Source organism: Taudactylus pleione, unplaced genomic scaffold (assembly GCF_031769625.1).
Source record: "Taudactylus pleione unplaced genomic scaffold, aTauple2 ptg001767l, whole genome shotgun sequence".
NCBI classification, from domain to species: Eukaryota; Metazoa; Chordata; class Amphibia; order Anura; family Myobatrachidae; genus Taudactylus; species Taudactylus pleione.
Genome location: NW_028286164.1, coordinates 62,421 through 82,597, shown reverse-complemented (window position 1 = coordinate 82,597; position 20,177 = coordinate 62,421). Strand labels below are relative to the sequence as shown.

The 20,177-nt window shown below is 41.0% G+C and overlaps 1 protein-coding gene across 1 annotated transcript in view; it reads left to right on the top strand.

Moving 5' to 3' along the window:
* Nucleotides 1-297: 297 nt before the first annotated feature.
* LOC148439464 (uncharacterized) overlaps nucleotides 298-20,177 on the top strand; it is a 34,756-nt gene continuing 14,876 nt past the window's right edge. Inside the window, exon 1 of the mRNA XM_088464714.1 lies at nucleotides 298-379. The gene's annotated coding sequence lies outside the window, so the exon portion shown is untranslated. The remainder of the gene's footprint in view (nucleotides 380-20,177) is intronic.

Sequence of the window (20,177 nt, the reverse complement as noted above, 5' to 3'; positions counted from 1 at the left end):
ATAGTGGTGTGCTACAGACCACAACAAAATGGCCGCGTATCCATAGCAACAGTGCCGGGGACAAGAGAGAGGCGGCCGCTGCTGCTGCTCTGGAGTCACACAGAAAATGGCGGCCCCCGTACAGAGGACACAAGTGACACAAAGTCACAGATCCTCATTACAGCGACAGGAAAAGAGAGCAAAAACACATTGTGTTACCTTGTCCTCAGTTTTAAAGGAGGGCGGCCATTTTGTGTATCAGTCGCAGCCCTAAGTACAAGACACAGCGGACATTTTGTTGTAGTCTGCAGCGAGCAGAAACACCCGGAGGTTTGTGCTATATGGCTGCTGTGCCCGGGGACCTCTTCCGCCTCCCCCCGAGGCTTTGTTACTGGGAGAGGTGACTTATTATTACTATTACTAATAGTATTTCTCTCACTGTTATTATTATTACTACTGTATGAGGCTGGAGGCTATGGGGATATAGTATTAGTGTATGAGGCTATGGGGATATAGTATTAGTGTATGAGGCTATGGGGATATAGTATTAGTGTATGAGGCTATGGGGATATAGTATTAGTGTATGAGGCTATGGGGATATAGTATTAGTGTATGAGGCTATGGGGATATAGTATTATTAGTGTATGAGGCTATGGGGATATAGTATTAGTGTATGAGGCTATGGGGATATAGTATTAGTGTATGAGGCTGGAGGCTATGGGGATATAGTATTAGTGTATGAGGCTATGGGGATATAGTATTAGTGTATGAGGCTATGGGGATATAGTATTAGTGTATGAGGCTGGAGGCTATGGGGATATAGTATTAGTGTATGAGGCTATGGGGATATAGTATTATTAGTGTATGAGGCTATGGGGATATAGTATTATTAGTGTATGAGACTGGACGCTATGGGGATATAGTATTAGTGTATGAGGCTGGAAGCTATGGGGATATAGTATTATTAGTGTATGAGGCTATGGGGATATAGTATTATTGTATGAGGCTGGACGCTATGGGGATATAGTATTAGTGTATGAGGCTGGAAGCTATGGGGATATAGTATTATTAGTGTATGAGGCTATGGGGATATAGTATTATTAGTGTATGAGACTGGACGCTATGGGGATATAGTATTAGTGTATGAGGCTGGAGGCTATGGGGATATAGTATTATTAGTGTATGAGGCTATGGGGATATAGTATTATTAGTGTATGAGGCTATGGGGATATAGTATTATTAGTGTATGAGGCTATGGGGATATAGTAACATTAGTGTATGAGCCTAGAGGCTCTGGGGATATAGTAACATTAGTGTATGAGGAGGATATGGGGATATAGTATTAGTGTATGAGGCTGGAGGCTATGGGGATATAGTATTAGTGTATGAGCCTAGAGGCTATGGGGATATAGTAACATTAGTGTATGAGGCTGGATGCTATGGGGATATAGTATCATTAGTGTATGAGGAGGCTATGGGGATATAATATTAGTGTATGAGGCTGGAGGCTATGGGGATATAGTATTAGTGTATGAGACTGGACGCTATGGGGATATAGTATTAGTGTATGAGGCTGGAGGCTATGGGGATATAGTATTATTAGTGTATGAGGCTATGGGGATATAGTATTATTAGTGTATGAGGCTATGGGGATATAGTATTATTAGTGTATGAGGCTATGGGGATATAGTATTAGTGTATGAGGCTGGAGGCTATGGGGATATAGTATTATTAGTGTATGAGGCTATGGGGATATAGTATTAGTGTATGAGGCTGGAGGCTATGGGGATATAGTATTAGTGTATGAGGCTGGAGGCTATGGGGATATAGTATTAGTGTATGAGGCTGGATGCTATGGGGATATAGTAGTATTAGTGTATGAGGCTGGAGGCTATGGGGATATAGTATTATTAGTGTACGAGGAGGCTATGGGGATATAGTATTATTAGTGTATGAGGCTGGAGGCTATGGGGATATAGTATTATTAGTGTATGAGGCTGGAGGCTATGGGGATATAGTATTATTAGTGTATGAGGCTATGGGGATATAGTATTATTAGTGTAAGAGGCTGGACGCTATGGGGATATAGTATTAGTGTATGAGGCTGGAGGCTATGGGGATATAGTATTATTAGTGTATGAGGCTATGGGGATATAGTATTATTAGTGTATGAGACTGGACGCTATGGGGATATAGTATTAGTGTATGAGGCTGGAGGCTATGGGGATATAGTATTATTAGTGTATGAGGCTATGGGGATATAGTATTATTAGTGTATGAGGCTATGGGGATATAGTATTATTAGTGTATGAGGCTATGGGGATATAGTATTATTAGTGTATGAGGCTGGAGGCTATGGGGATATAGTAACATTAGTGTATGAGGCTGGAGGCTATGGGGATATAGTATCATTAGTGTATGAGGAGGATATGGGGATATAGTATTAGTGTATGAGGCTGGAGGCTATGGGGATATAGTATCATTAGTGTATGAGGAGGATATGGGGATATAGTATTAGTGTATGAGGCTGGAGGCTATGGGGATATAGTATTAGTGTATGAGGCTGGAGGCTATGGGGATATAGTATCATTAGTGTATGAGGAGGCTATGGGGATATAGTATTAGTATATGAGCCTAGAGGCTATGGGGATATAGTAACATTAGTGTATGAGGCTGGAGGCTATGGGGATATAGTATCATTAGTGTATGAGGAGGCTATGGGGATATAGTATTAGTGTATGAGCCTAGAGGCTATGGGGATATAGTAACATTAGTGTATGAGGCTGGAGGCTATGTGGATATAGCATCATTAGTGTATGAGGAGGCTATGGGGATATAGTTGTATTAGTGTATAAGGCTGGAAGCTATGTGGATATAGTATTATTAGTGTATGAGGCTATGGGGATATTGTATTACTGTATGAGGTTGGAGGCTATGTGGATATAGTATTGGTGTATGAGGCTGGAGGCTATGAGGATACAGTATTATTAGTGCATGAGGCTGGAGGCTATGGGGATATAGTAGTATTAGTGTATGACGCTGGAAACTATGGGGATATAGTATTAGTGTATGAGGCTGGAGGCTATGGGGATATAGTATTAGTGTATGAGGCTGGAGGCTATGGGGATATAGTATTAGTGTATGAGGCTGGAGGCTATGGGGATATAGTATTAGTGTATGAGGCTATGGTGATATAGTAACATTAGTATATGAGGCTGGAGGCTATGGGGATATAGTAACATTAGTATATGAGGCTGGAGGCTATGGGGATATAGTATTAGTGTATGAGGCTGGAGGCTATGGGGATATAGTATTATTAGTGTATGAGGTTATGGGGATATAGTATTAGTGTATGAGGCTGGAGGCTATGGGGATATAGTATTAGTGTATGAGGCTGGAGGCTATGGGGATATAGTATTAGTGTATGAGGCTGGAGGCTATGGGGATATAGTATTATTAGTGTATGAGGCTATGGGGATATAGTATTAGTGTATGAGGCTGGAGGCTATGGGGATATAGTATTAGTGTATGAGGCTGGAGGCTATGGGGATATAGTATTAGTGTAAGTGGCTGGAGGCTATGGGGATATAGTAGTATTAGTGTATGAGGCTGGAGGCTATGGGGATATAGTATTATTAGTGTATGAGGAGGCTATGGGGATATAGTATTATTAATGTATGAGGCTGGAGGCTATGGGGATATAGTATTATTAGTGTATGAGACTGGACGCTATGGGGATATAGTATTAGTGTATGAGGCTGGAGGCTATGGGGATATAGTATTATTAGTGTATGAGGCTATGGGGATATAGTATTATTAGTGTATGAGGCTGGAGGCTATGGGGATATAGTAACATTAGTGTATAAGGAGGATATGGGGATATAGTATTAGTGTATGAGGCTGGAGGCTATGGGGATATAGTATTAGTGTATGAGCCTAGAGGCTATGGGGATATAGTAACATTAGTGTATGAGCCTGGATGCTATGGGGATATAGTATCATTAGTGTATGAGGAGGCTATGGGGATATAGTATTAATGTATGAGGCTGGAGGCTATGGGGATATAGTATCATTAGTGTATGAGGAGGCTATGGGGATATAGTATTAGTGTATGAGCCTAGAGGCTATGGGGATATAGTAACATTAGTGTATGAGGAGGCTATGGGGATATAGTATCATTAGTGTATGAGGAGGCTATGGGGATATAGTATTAGTGTATGAGCCTAGAGGCTATGGGGATATAGTAACATTAGTGTATGAGGCTGGAGGCTATGTGGATATAGCATCATTAGTGTATGAGGAGGCTATGGGGATATAGTAGTATTAGTGTATAAGGCTGGAAGCTTTGTGGATATAGTATTATTAGTGTATGAGGCTATGGGGATATAGTATTACTGTATGAGGTTGGAGGCTATGGGGATATAGTATTATTAGTGTATGAGGCTATGAGGATACAGTATTATTAGTGTGTGAGACTGGAGGCTATGGGGATATAGTATTATTATTGTATGAGGCTGGATAGTATGAGGATATAGTATTATTAGTGTATGAGGCTGGAGGCTATGGGGATATAGTAGTATTAGTGTATGAGGCTGGAAGCTATGGGGATATAGTATTAGTGTATGAGGCTGGAGGCTATGGGGATATAGTATTAGTGTATGAGGCTGGAGGCTATGGGGATATAGTATTAGTGTATGAGGCTGGAGGCTATGGGGATATAGTATTAGTGTATGAGGCTATGGTGATATAGTAACATTAGTATATGAGGCTGGAGGCTACGGGGATATAGTAACATTAGTATTTGAGGCTGGAGGCTTTGGGGATATAGTATTATTAGTGTATGAGGCTGGAGGCTATGGGGATATAGTATTATTAGTTTATGAGAATGGACGCTATGGGGATATAGTAACATTAGTGTATGAGGCTGGAGGCTATGGGGATATAGCATTAGTGTATGAGGCTATGGGGATATAGTATTATTAGTGTATGAGCCTAGAGGCTATGGGGATATAGTAACATTAGTGTATGAGGCTGGATGCTATGTGGATATAGCATCATTAGTGTATGAGGAGGCTATGGGGATATAGTATTAGTGTATGAGCCTAGAGGCTATGGGGATATAGTAACATTAGTGTATGAGCCTAGAGGCTATGTGGATATAGCATCATTAGTGTATGAGGAGGCTATGGGGATATAGTATCATTAGTGTATGAGGAGGCTATGGGGATATAGTATTAGTGTATGAGCCTAGAGGCTATGGGGATATAGTAACATTAGTGTATGAGGCTGGAGGCTATGTGGATATAGCATCATTAGTGTATGAGGAGGCTATGGGGATATAGTAGTATTAGTGTATAAGGCTGGAAGCTATGTGGATATAGTATTATTAGTGTATGAGGCTATGGGGATATAGTATTACTGTATGAGGTTGGAGGCTATGTGGATATAGTATTGGTGTATGAGGCTGGAGGCTATGAGGATACAGTATTATTAGTGTGTGAGGCTGGAGGCTATGGGGATATAGTATTATTAGTGTATGAGGCTGGAAGCTATGGGGATATAGTATTATTAGTGTGTGAGGCTGGAGGCTATGGGGATATAGTATTAGTGTATGAGGCTGGAGGCTATGGGGCTATAGTATTATTAGTATATGAGGCTGGAGGCTATGGGGATATAGTATTAGTGTATGAGGCTAGAGGCTATGGGGCTATAGTATTATTAGTATATGAGGTTGGAGGCTATGTGGATATAGTATTGGTGTATGAGGCTGGATGGTATGGGGATATAGTATTATTAGTGTATGAGGAGGCTATGGGGATATAGTATTAGTGTATGAGGCTGGAGACTATGGGGATATAGTATTAGTGTATGAGGAGGCTATGGGGATATAGTATTATTAGTGTATGAGGCTGGAGGCTATGAGGATATAGTATTATTAGTGTATGAGGCTGGAGGCTATGAGGATACAGTATTATTAGTGTATGAGGCTGGAGGCTATGGGGATACAGTATTAGTGTATGAGGCTGGATGCTATGGGGATACACTATTAGTGTATGAGGCTGGAGGCTATGGGGATATAGTATTATTAGTGTGTGAGGCTGGAGGCTATGGGGATATAGTATTATTAGTGTATGAGGCTGGATGCTATGGGGATATAGTATTAATGTATGAGGCTGGAGGCTATGAGGATACAGTATTATTAGTGTGTGAGGCTGGAAGCTATGGGGATATAGTATTAGTGTATGAGGCTGGAAGCTATGGGGATATAGTATTATTAGTGTATGAGGCTGGAGGCTATGGGGATATAGTATCATTAGTGTATGAGACTGGTGGCTATGGGGATATAGTATTAGTGTATGAGGCTGGAGACTATGGGGATATAGTATTATTAGTGTATGAGGCTGGAGGCTATGGGGATATAGTATTAGTGTATGAGGCTGGATGCTATGGGGATATAGTATTACTGTATGAGTCTGGAGGCTATGGGGATATAGTAACATTAGTGTATGAGGCTATGGGGATATAGTATTATTAGTGTATGAGGCTGGATGCTATGGGGATATAGTATTACTGTATGAGGCTGGATAGTATGGGGATATAGAATTATTAGTGTATGAGGCTGGAGGCTATGGGGATATAGTATTAGTGTATGAGGCTGGAGGCTATGGGGATATAGTATTACTGTATGAGACTGGTGGCTATGGGGATATAGTATTAGTGTATGAGGCTGGAGACTATGGGGATATAGTATTATTAGTGTATGAGGCTGGAGGCTATGGGGATATAGTATTAGTGTATGAGGCTGGAGGCTATGGGGATATAGTATTACTGTATGAGTCTGGAGGCTATGGGGATATAGTATTATTAGTGTGTGAGGCTGGAGACTATGGGGATATAGTATTATTAGTGTATGAGGCTGGATGCTATGGGGATATAGTATTAATGTATGAGGCTGGAGGCTATGAGGATACAGTATTATTAGTGTGTGAGGCTGGAGACTATGGGGATATAGTATTATTAGTGTATGAGGCTGGAGGCTATGGGGATATAGTATTAGTGTATGAGGCTGGAGGCTATGGGGATATAGCATTAGTGTATGAGGCTATGGGGATATAGTATTATTAGTGTATGAGGCTGGAGGCTATGGGGATATAGTATTAGTGTATGAGGCTGGAGGCTATGGGGATATAGTATTAGTGTATGAGGCTGGAGGCTATGGGGCTATAGTATTATTAGTATATGAGGCTGGAGGCTATGGGGATATAGTATTAGTGTATGAGGCTGGAGGCTATGGGGATATAGCATTAGTGTATGAGGCTATGGGGATATAGTATTATTAGTGTATGAGGCTGGAGGCTATGGGGATATAGTATTAGTGTATGAGGCTGGATGCTATGTGGATATAGCATCATTAGTGTATGAGGAGGCTATGGGGATATAGTATTAGTGTATGAGGCTGGAGGCTATGGGGATATAGTAACATTAGTGTATGAACCTAGAGGCTATGTGGATATAGCATCATTAGTGTATGAGGAGGATATGGGGATATAATATTAGTGTATGAGGCTGGAGGCTATGGGGATATAGTATCATTAGTGTATGAGGAGGCTATGGGGATATAGTATTAGTGTATGAGCCTAGAGGCTATGGGGATATAGTAACATTAGTGTATGAGGCTGGAGGCTATGTGGATATAGCATCATTAGTGTATGAGGAGGCTATGGGGATATAGTATTAGTGTATGAGCCTAGAGGCTATGGGGATATAGTAACATTAGTGTATGAGGCTGGAGGCTATGTGGATATAGCATCATTAGTGTATGAGGAGGCTATGGGGATATAGTAGTATTAGTGTATAAGGCTGGAAGCTATGTGGATATAGTATTATTAGTGTATGAGGCTATGGGGATATAGTATTACTGTATGAGGTTGGAGGCTATGTGAATATAGTATTGGTGTATGAGGCTGGAGGCTATGAGGATACAGTATTATTAGTGTGTGAGGCTGGAGGCTATGGGGATATAGTATTATTAGTGTATGAGGCTGGAAGCTATGGGGATATAGTATTATTAGTGTATGAGGCTGGAGGCTATGGGGATATAGTATTATTAGTGTATGAGGCTGGTGGCTATGGGGATATAGTAGTATTAGTGTATAAGGCTGGAAGCTATGGGGATATAGTATTATTAGTGTATGAGGCTATGGGGATATAGTATTACTGTATGAGGTTGGAGGCTATGTGGATATAGTATTGGTGTATGAGGCTGGAGGCTATGAGGATACAGTATTATTAGTGTGTGAGGCTGGAGGCTATGGGGATATAGTATTATTAGTGTGTGAGGCTGGAATCTATGGGGATATAATATTATTAGTGTATGAGGCTATGGGGATATAGTATTACTGTATGAGGTTGGAGGCTATGTGGATATAGTATTATTAGTGTGTGAGGCTGGAGGCTATGGGGATATAGTATTATTAGTGTGTGAGGCTGGAGGCTATGGGGATATAGTATTATTAGTGTGTGAGGCTGGAGGCTATGGGGATATAGTATTAGTGTATGAGGCTGGAGGCTATGGGGATATAGTATTAGTGTATGAGGCTGGAGGTTATGGGGCTATAGTATTATTAGTATATGAGGCTGGAGGCTATGGGGATATAGTATTAGTGTATGAGGCTAGAGGCTATGGGGCTATAGTATTATTAGTATATGAGGTTGGAGGCTATGTGGATATAGTATTGGTGTATGAGGCTGGATGGTATGGGGATATAGTATTATTAGTGTATGAGGAGGCTATGGGGATATAGTATTAGTGTATGAGGCTGGAGACTATGGGGATATAGTATTAGTGTATGAGGAGGCTATGGGGATATAGTATTATTAGTGTATGAGGCTGGAGGCTATGAGGATATAGTATTATTAGTGTATGAGGCTGGAGGCTATGAGGATACAGTATTATTAGTGTATGAGGCTGGAGGCTATGGGGATACAGTATTAGTGTATGAGGCTGGATGCTATGGGGATACACTATTAGTGTATGAGGCTGGAGGCTATGGGGATATAGTATTATTAGTGTGTGAGGCTGGAGGCTATGGGGATATAGTATTATTAGTGTATGAGGCTGGATGCTATGGGGATATAGTATTAATGTATGAGGCTGGAGGCTATGAGGATACAGTACTATTAGTGTGTGAGGCTGGAAGCTATGGGGATATAGTATTAGTGTATGAGGCTGGAAGCTATGGGGATATAGTATTATTAGTGTATGAGGCTGGAGGCTATGGGGATATAGTATCATTAGTGTATGAGGCTGGAGGCTATGGGGATATAGTATTAGTGTATGAGGCTGGAGGCTATGGGGATATAGTAACATTAGTGTATGAGGCTATGGGGATATAGTATTATTAGTGTATGAGGCTGGATGCTATGGGGATATAGTATTACTGTATGAGGCTGGATAGTATGGGGATATAGTATTATTAGTGTATGAGGCTGGAGGCTATGGGGATATAGTATTAGTGTATGAGGCTGGAGGCTATGGGGATATAGTATTACTGTATGAGACTGGTGGCTATGGGGATATAGTATTAGTGTATGAGGCTGGAGACTATGGGGATATAGTATTATTAGTGTATGAGGCTGGAGGCTATGGGGATATAGTATTAGTGTATGAGGCTGGATGCTATGGGGATATAGTATTACTGTATGAGTCTGGAGGCTATGGGGATATAGTATTATTAGTGTGTGAGGCTGGAGACTATGGGGATATAGTATTATTAGTGTATGAGGCTGGATGCTATGGGGATATAGTATTAATGTATGAGGCTGGAGGCTATGAGGATACAGTATTATTAGTGTGTGAGGCTGGAAGCTATGGGGATATAGTATTAGTGTATGAGGCTGGAAGCTATGGGGATATAGTATTATTAGTGTATGAGGCTGGAGGCTATGGGGATATAGTATCATTAGTGTATGAGGCTGGAGGCTATGGGGATATAGTATTAGTGTATGAGGCTGGAGGCTATGGGGATATAGTAACATTAGTGTATGAGGCTATGGGGATATAGTATTATTAGTGTATGAGGCTGGATGCTATGGGGATATAGTATTACTGTATGAGGCTGGATAGTATGGGGATATAGTATTATTAGTGTATGAGGCTGGAGGCTATGGGGATATAGTATTAGTGTATGAGGCTGGAGGCTATGGGGATATAGTATAACTGTATGAGACTGGTGGCTATGGGGATATAGTATTAGTGTATGAGGCTGGAGACTATGGGGATATAGTATTAGTGTATGAGGCTATGGTGATATAGTAACATTAGTATATGAGGCTGGAGGCTATGGGGATATAGTAACATTAGTATATGAGGCTGGAGGCTATGGGGATATAGTATTAGTGTATGAGGCTGGAGGCTATGGGGATATAGTATTATTAGTGTATGAGGCTATGGGGATATAGTATTAGTGTATGAGGCTGGAGGCTATGGGGATATAGTATTAGTGTATGAGGCTGGAGGCTATGGGGATATAGTATTAGTGTATGAGGCTGGAGGCTATGGGGATATAGTATTATTAGTGTATGAGGCTATGGGGATATAGTATTAGTGTATGAGGCTGGAGGCTATGGGGATATAGTATTAGTGTATGAGGCTGGAGGCTATGGGGATATAGTATTAGTGTAAGTGGCTGGAGGCTATGGGGATATAGTAGTATTAGTGTATGAGGCTGGAGGCTATGGGGATATAGTATTATTAGTGTATGAGGAGGCTATGGGGATATAGTATTATTAATGTATGAGGCTGGAGGCTATGGGGATATAGTATTATTAGTGTATGAGACTGGACGCTATGGGGATATAGTATTAGTGTATGAGGCTGGAGGCTATGGGGATATAGTATTATTAGTGTATGAGGCTATGGGGATATAGTATTATTAGTGTATGAGGCTGGAGGCTATGGGGATATAGTAACATTAGTGTATAAGGAGGATATGGGGATATAGTATTAGTGTATGAGGCTGGAGGCTATGGGGATATAGTATTAGTGTATGAGCCTAGAGGCTATGGGGATATAGTAACATTAGTGTATGAGCCTGGATGCTATGGGGATATAGTATCATTAGTGTATGAGGAGGCTATGGGGATATAGTATTAGTGTATGAGGCTGGAGGCTATGGGGATATAGTATCATTAGTGTATGAGGAGGCTATGGGGATATAGTATTAGTGTATGAGCCTAGAGGCTATGGGGATATAGTAACATTAGTGTATGAGGAGGCTATGGGGATATAGTATCATTAGTGTATGAGGAGGCTATGGGGATATAGTATTAGTGTATGAGCCTAGAGGCTATGGGGATATAGTAACATTAGTGTATGAGGCTGGAGGCTATGTGGATATAGCATCATTAGTGTATGAGGAGGCTATGGGGATATAGTAGTATTAGTGTATAAGGCTGGAAGCTTTGTGGATATAGTATTATTAGTGTATGAGGCTATGGGGATATAGTATTACTGTATGAGGTTGGAGGCTATGGGGATATAGTATTATTAGTGTATGAGGCTATGAGGATACAGTATTATTAGTGTGTGAGACTGGAGGCTATGGGGATATAGTATTATTATTGTATGAGGCTGGATAGTATGAGGATATAGTATTATTAGTGTATGAGGCTGGAGGCTATGGGGATATAGTAGTATTAGTGTATGAGGCTGGAAGCTATGGGGATATAGTATTAGTGTATGAGGCTGGAGGCTATGGGGATATAGTATTAGTGTATGAGGCTGGAGGCTATGGGGATATAGTATTAGTGTATGAGGCTGGAGGCTATGGGGATATAGTATTAGTGTATGAGGCTATGGTGATATAGTAACATTAGTATATGAGGCTGGAGGCTACGGGGATATAGTAACATTAGTATTTGAGGCTGGAGGCTTTGGGGATATAGTATTATTAGTGTATGAGGCTGGAGGCTATGGGGATATAGTATTATTAGTTTATGAGAATGGACGCTATGGGGATATAGTAACATTAGTGTATGAGGCTGGAGGCTATGGGGATATAGCATTAGTGTATGAGGCTATGGGGATATAGTATTATTAGTGTATGAGGCTGGAGGCTATGGGGATATAGTATTAGTGTATGAGGCTGGATGCTATGTGGATATAGCATCATTAGTGTATGAGGAGGCTATGGGGATATAGTATTAGTGTATGAGGCTGGAGGCTATGGGGATATAGTAACATTAGTGTATGAGCCTAGAGGCTATGTGGATATAGCATCATTAGTGTATGAGGAGGATATGGGGATATAATATTAGTGTATGAGGCTGGAGGCTATGGGGATATAGTATCATTAGTGTATGAGGAGGCTATGGGGATATAGTATTAGTGTATGAGCCTAGAGGCTATGGGGATATAGTAACATTAGTGTATGAGGCTGGTGGCTATGTGGATATAGCATCATTAGTGTATGAGGAGGCTATGGGGATATAGTATTAGTGTATGAGCCTAGAGGCTATGGGGATATAGTAACATTAGTGTATGAGGCTGGAGGCTATGTGGATATAGCATCATTAGTGTATGAGGAGGCTATGGGGATATAGTATCATTAGTGTATGAGGAGGCTATGGGGATATAGTATTAGTGTATGAGCCTAGAGGCTATGGGGATATAGTAACATTAGTGTATGAGGCTGGAGGCTATGTGGATATAGCATCATTAGTGTATGAGGAGGCTATGGGGATATAGTAGTATTAGTGTATAAGGCTGGAAGCTATGTGGATATAGTATTATTAGTGTATGAGGCTATGGGGATATAGTATTACTGTATGAGGTTGGAGGCTATGTGGATATAGTATTGGTGTATGAGGCTGGAGGCTATGAGGATACAGTATTATTAGTGTGTGAGGCTGGAGGCTATGGGGATATAGTATTATTAGTGTATGAGGCTGGAAGCTATGGGGATATAGTATTATTAGTGTGTGAGGCTGGAGGCTATGGGGATATAGTATTAGTGTATGAGGCTGGAGGCTATGGGGATATAGTATTAGTGTATGAGGCTGGAGGCTATGGGGCTATAGTATTATTAGTATATGAGGCTGGAGGCTATGGGGATATAGTATTAGTGTATGAGGCTAGAGGCTATGGGGCTATAGTATTATTAGTATATGAGGTTGGAGGCTATGTGGATATAGTATTGGTGTATGAGGCTGGATGGTATGGGGATATAGTATTATTAGTGTATGAGGAGGCTATGGGGATATAGTATTAGTGTATGAGGCTGGAGACTATGGGGATATAGTATTAGTGTATGAGGAGGCTATGGGGATATAGTATTATTAGTGTATGAGGCTGGAGGCTATGAGGATATAGTATTATTAGTGTATGAGGCTGGAGGCTATGAGGATACAGTATTATTAGTGTATGAGGCTGGAGGCTATGGGGATACAGTATTAGTGTATGAGGCTGGATGCTATGGGGATACACTATTAGTGTATGAGGCTGGAGGCTATGGGGATATAGTATTAGTGTATGAGGCTGGAGACTATGGGGATATAGTATTATTAGTGTATGAGGCTGGAGGCTATGGGGATATAGTATTAGTGTATGAGGCTGGATGCTATGGGGATATAGTATTACTGTATGAGTCTGGAGGCTATGGGGATATAGTAACATTAGTGTATGAGGCTATGGGGATATAGTATTATTAGTGTATGAGGCTGGATGCTATGGGGATATAGTATTACTGTATGAGGCTGGATAGTATGGGGATATAGAATTATTAGTGTATGAGGCTGGAGGCTATGGGGATATAGTATTAGTGTATGAGGCTGGAGGCTATGGGGATATAGTATTACTGTATGAGACTGGTGGCTATGGGGATATAGTATTAGTGTATGAGGCTGGAGACTATGGGGATATAGTATTATTAGTGTATGAGGCTGGAGGCTATGGGGATATAGTATTAGTGTATGAGGCTGGAGGCTATGGGGATATAGTATTACTGTATGAGTCTGGAGGCTATGGGGATATAGTATTATTAGTGTGTGAGGCTGGAGACTATGGGGATATAGTATTATTAGTGTATGAGGCTGGATGCTATGGGGATATAGTATTAATGTATGAGGCTGGAGGCTATGAGGATACAGTATTATTAGTGTGTGAGGCTGGAGACTATGGGGATATAGTATTATTAGTGTATGAGGCTGGAGGCTATGGGGATATAGTATTAGTGTATGAGGCTGGAGGCTATGGGGATATAGCATTAGTGTATGAGGCTATGGGGATATAGTATTATTAGTGTATGAGGCTGGAGGCTATGGGGATATAGTATTAGTGTATGAGGCTGGAGGCTATGGGGATATAGTATTAGTGTATGAGGCTGGAGGCTATGGGGCTATAGTATTATTAGTATATGAGGCTGGAGGCTATGGGGATATAGTATTAGTGTATGAGGCTGGAGGCTATGGGGATATAGCATTAGTGTATGAGGCTATGGGGATATAGTATTATTAGTGTATGAGGCTGGAGGCTATGGGGATATAGTATTAGTGTATGAGGCTGGATGCTATGTGGATATAGCATCATTAGTGTATGAGGAGGCTATGGGGATATAGTATTAGTGTATGAGGCTGGAGGCTATGGGGATATAGTAACATTAGTGTATGAACCTAGAGGCTATGTGGATATAGCATCATTAGTGTATGAGGAGGATATGGGGATATAATATTAGTGTATGAGGCTGGAGGCTATGGGGATATAGTATCATTAGTGTATGAGGAGGCTATGGGGATATAGTATTAGTGTATGAGCCTAGAGGCTATGGGGATATAGTAACATTAGTGTATGAGGCTGGAGGCTATGTGGATATAGCATCATTAGTGTATGAGGAGGCTATGGGGATATAGTATTAGTGTATGAGCCTAGAGGCTATGGGGATATAGTAACATTAGTGTATGAGGCTGGAGGCTATGTGGATATAGCATCATTAGTGTATGAGGAGGCTATGGGGATATAGTAGTATTAGTGTATAAGGCTGGAAGCTATGTGGATATAGTATTATTAGTGTATGAGGCTATGGGGATATAGTATTACTGTATGAGGTTGGAGGCTATGTGAATATAGTATTGGTGTATGAGGCTGGAGGCTATGAGGATACAGTATTATTAGTGTGTGAGGCTGGAGGCTATGGGGATATAGTATTATTAGTGTATGAGGCTGGAAGCTATGGGGATATAGTATTATTAGTGTATGAGGCTGGAGGCTATGGGGATATAGTATTATTAGTGTATGAGGCTGGTGGCTATGGGGATATAGTAGTATTAGTGTATAAGGCTGGAAGCTATGGGGATATAGTATTATTAGTGTATGAGGCTATGGGGATATAGTATTACTGTATGAGGTTGGAGGCTATGTGGATATAGTATTGGTGTATGAGGCTGGAGGCTATGAGGATACAGTATTATTAGTGTGTGAGGCTGGAGGCTATGGGGATATAGTATTATTAGTGTGTGAGGCTGGAATCTATGGGGATATAATATTATTAGTGTATGAGGCTATGGGGATATAGTATTACTGTATGAGGTTGGAGGCTATGTGGATATAGTATTATTAGTGTGTGAGGCTGGAGGCTATGGGGATATAGTATTATTAGTGTGTGAGGCTGGAGGCTATGGGGATATAGTATTATTAGTGTGTGAGGCTGGAGGCTATGGGGATATAGTATTATTAGTGTGTGAGGCTGGAGGCTATGGGGATATAGTATTACTGTATGAGGCTGGAGGCTATGGGGATATAGTATTAGTGTATGAGGCTGGAGGCTATGGGGCTATAGTATTATTAGTATATGAGGCTGGAGGCTATGGGGATATAGTATTAGTGTATGAGGCTAGAGGCTATGGGGCTATAGTATTATTAGTATATGAGGTTGGAGGCTATGTGGATATAGTATTGGTGTATGAGGCTGGATGGTATGGGGATATAGTATTATTAGTGTATGAGGAGGCTATGGGGATATAGTATTAGTGTATGAGGCTGGAGACTATGGGGATATAGTATTAGTGTATGAGGAGGCTATGGGGATATAGTATTATTAGTGTATGAGGCTGGAGGCTATGAGGATATAGTATTATTAGTGTATGAGGCTGGAGGCTATGAGGATACAGTATTATTAGTGTATGAGGCTGGAGGCTATGGGGATACAGTATTAGTGTATGAGGCTGGATGCTATGGGGATACACTATTAGTGTATGAGGCTGGAGGCTATGGGGATATAGTATTATTAGTGTGTGAGGCTGGAGGCTATGGGGATATAGTATTATTAGTGTATGAGGCTGGATGCTATGGGGATATAGTATTAATGTATGAGGCTGGAGGCTATGAGGATACAGTACTATTAGTGTGTGAGGCTGGAAGCTATGGGGATATAGTATTAGTGTATGAGGCTGGAAGCTATGGGGATATAGTATTATTAGTGTATGAGGCTGGAGGCTATGGGGATATAGTATCATTAGTGTATGAGGCTGGAGGCTATGGGGATATAGTATTAGTGTATGAGGCTGGAGGCTATGGGGATATAGTAACATTAGTGTATGAGGCTATGGGGATATAGTATTATTAGTGTATGAGGCTGGATGCTATGGGGATATAGTATTACTGTATGAGGCTGGATAGTATGGGGATATAGTATTATTAGTGTATGAGGCTGGAGGCTATGGGGATATAGTATTAGTGTATGAGGCTGGAGGCTATGGGGATATAGTATTACTGTATGAGACTGGTGGCTATGGGGATATAGTATTAGTGTATGAGGCTGGAGACTATGGGGATATAGTATTATTAGTGTATGAGGCTGGAGGCTATGGGGATATAGTATTAGTGTATGAGGCTGGATGCTATGGGGATATAGTATTACTGTATGAGTCTGGAGGCTATGGGGATATAGTATTATTAGTGTGTGAGGCTGGAGACTATGGGGATATAGTATTATTAGTGTATGAGGCTGGATGCTATGGGGATATAGTATTAATGTATGAGGCTGGAGGCTATGAGGATACAGTATTATTAGTGTGTGAGGCTGGAAGCTATGGGGATATAGTATTAGTGTATGAGGCTGGAAGCTATGGGGATATAGTATTATTAGTGTATGAGGCTGGAGGCTATGGGGATATAGTATCATTAGTGTATGAGGCTGGAGGCTATGGGGATATAGTATTAGTGTATGAGGCTGGAGGCTATGGGGATATAGTAACATTAGTGTATGAGGCTATGGGGATATAGTATTATTAGTGTATGAGGCTGGATGCTATGGGGATATAGTATTACTGTATGAGGCTGGATAGTATGGGGATATAGTATTATTAGTGTATGAGGCTGGAGGCTATGGGGATATAGTATTAGTGTATGAGGCTGGAGGCTATGGGGATATAGTATAACTGTATGAGACTGGTGGCTATGGGGATATAGTATTAGTGTATGAGGCTGGAGACTATGGGGATATAGTATTATTAGTGTATGAGGCTGGAGGCTATGGGGATATAGTATTAGTGTATGAGGCTGGATGCTATGGGGATATAGTATTACTGTATGAGTCTGGAGGCTATGGGGATATAGTATTATTAGTGTGTGAGGCTGGAGACTATGGGGATATAGTATTATTAGTGTATGAGGCTGGATGCTATGGGGATATAGTATTAATGTATGAGGCTGGAGGCTATGAGGATACAGTATTATTAGTGTGTGAGGCTGGAAGCTATGGGGATATAGTATTAGTGTATGAGGCTGAAAGCTATGGGGATATAGTATTATTAGTGTATGAGGCTGGAGGCTATGGGGATATAGTATCATTAGTGTATGAGGCTGGAGGCTATGGGGATATAGTATTAGTGTATGAGGCTGGAGGCTATGGGGTTATAGTAACATTAGTGTATGAGGCTATGGGGATATAGTATTAATGTATGAGGCTGGATGCTATGGGGATATAGTATTACTGTATGAGTCTGGAGGCTATGGGGATATAGTATTATTAGTGTGTGAGGTTGGAGGCTATGGGGATATAGTATTAATGTATGAGGCTGGAGGCTATGAGGATACAGTATTATTAGTGTGTGAGGCTGGAAGCTATGGGGATATAGTATTAGTGTATGAGGCTGGTGGCTATGGGGATATAGTATTAGTGTATGAGGCTGTAGACTATGGGGATATAGTATTATTAGTGTATGAGGCTGGAGGCTATGGGGATATAGTATTAGTGTATGAGGCTGGATAGTATGAGGATATAGTAACATTAGTATATGAGGCTGGAGGCTATGGGGATATAGTAACATTAGTATATGAGGCTGGAGGCTTTGGGGATATAGTATTATTAGTGTATGAGGCTGGAGGCTATGAGGATATAGTATTATTAGTTTATGAGACTGGACGCTATGGGGATATAGTATCATCAGTGTATGAGGCTGGAGGCTATGAGGATATAGTATTTTTAGTGTATGAGGCTGGAGGCTATGGGGATATAGTATTAGTGTATGAGGCTGGAGGCTATGGGGATATAGTATTAGTGTATGAGGCTATGGGGATATAGTATTACTGTATGAGGCTGGATGCTATGGGGATATAGTATTACTGTATGAGGCTGGAGGCTATGGGGATATAGTATTACTGTATGAGGCTGGATGCTATGGGGATATAGTATTACTGTATGAGGCTGGAGGCTATGGGGATATAGTAGTATTAGTGTATAAGGCTGGAAGCTATGGGGATATAGTATTATTAGTGTATGAGTCTGGAGGCTATGGGGATATAGTATTAGTGTATGAGGCTGGAGGCTATGGGGATATAGTATCATTAGTGTATGAGGCTGGAGGCTATGGGGATATAGTATCATTAGTGTATGAGGCTGGAGGCTATGGGGATATAGTATTATTAGTGTATGAGGCTAGAGGCTATGTGGATATAGTATTATTAGTGTATGAGGCTGGAAGCTATGGGGATATATTATTATTAGTGTATGAGCCTAGAGGCTATGGGGATATAGTAACATTAGTGTATGAGGCTGGAGGCTATGGGGATATAGTATTAGTGTATGAGGCTGGAGGCTATGGGGATATAGTATCATTAGTGTATGAGGCTGGAGGCTATTGGGATATAGTAATATTAGTGTATGAGGCTGGATGCTATGGGGATATAGTATTATTAGTATATGAGGCTGGAGGCTATGGGGATATACAGTATTATTACTGTATGAGGCTGGTGGCTTTGGGGATATAGTATTAGTGTATGAGGCTGGAGGCTATTGGGATATAGTATTATTAGTGTATGAGGCCGGAGGCTATGTGGATATAGTATTAGTGTATGAGGCTGGAGGCTATAGGGATATACAGTATTATTAGTGTATGAGGCTGGAGGCTATGGGGATATAGTAATATTTTTGTATGAGGGTGGATGCTATGGGGATATAGTATTATTAGTGTATGGGGCTGGAGGCTATGGGGATATAGTATTAGTGTATGAGGCTGGAGGCTATGGGGATATACAGTATTATTACTGTATGAGGCTGGTGGCTATGGGGATATAGTATTAGTGTATGAGGCTGGATGCTATGGGGATTTAGTATTACTGTATGAGGCTGGAGGCTATGGGGATATAGTATTACTGTATGAGGCTGGTGGCTATGGGGATATAGTATTAGTGTATGAGGCTGGAGGCTATGGGGATATAGTAACATTAGTATATAAGGCTGGAGGCTATGGGGATATAGTAACATTAGTATATGAGGCTGGAGGCTATGGGGCTATAGTATTATTAGTGTATGGGGCTGGTGACTATGGGGATAAAGTATTAGTGCATGAGGCTGGAGGCTATGGGGATTTAGTAGTATTAGTGTATGTGGCAATGGGGATATAGTATTAGTGTATGAGGCTTGGTGGCTATGGGGATATAGTATTAGTGTATGAGGCTGGAGGCTATGGGGCTATAGTATTATTAGTGTATGAGGCTAGAGGCTATGTGGATATAGTATTACTGTATGAGGCTGGTGACTATGGGGATATAGTATTAGTACATGAGGCTAAAGGATAGGAGGATATAGTATTACTGTATGAGGCTGGAGGCTATGGGGATATAGTATTAATGTATGAGGCTGGAGGCTATGGGGATATAGTATTATTAGTGTATGAGGCTATGGGGATATAGTATTAGTGTA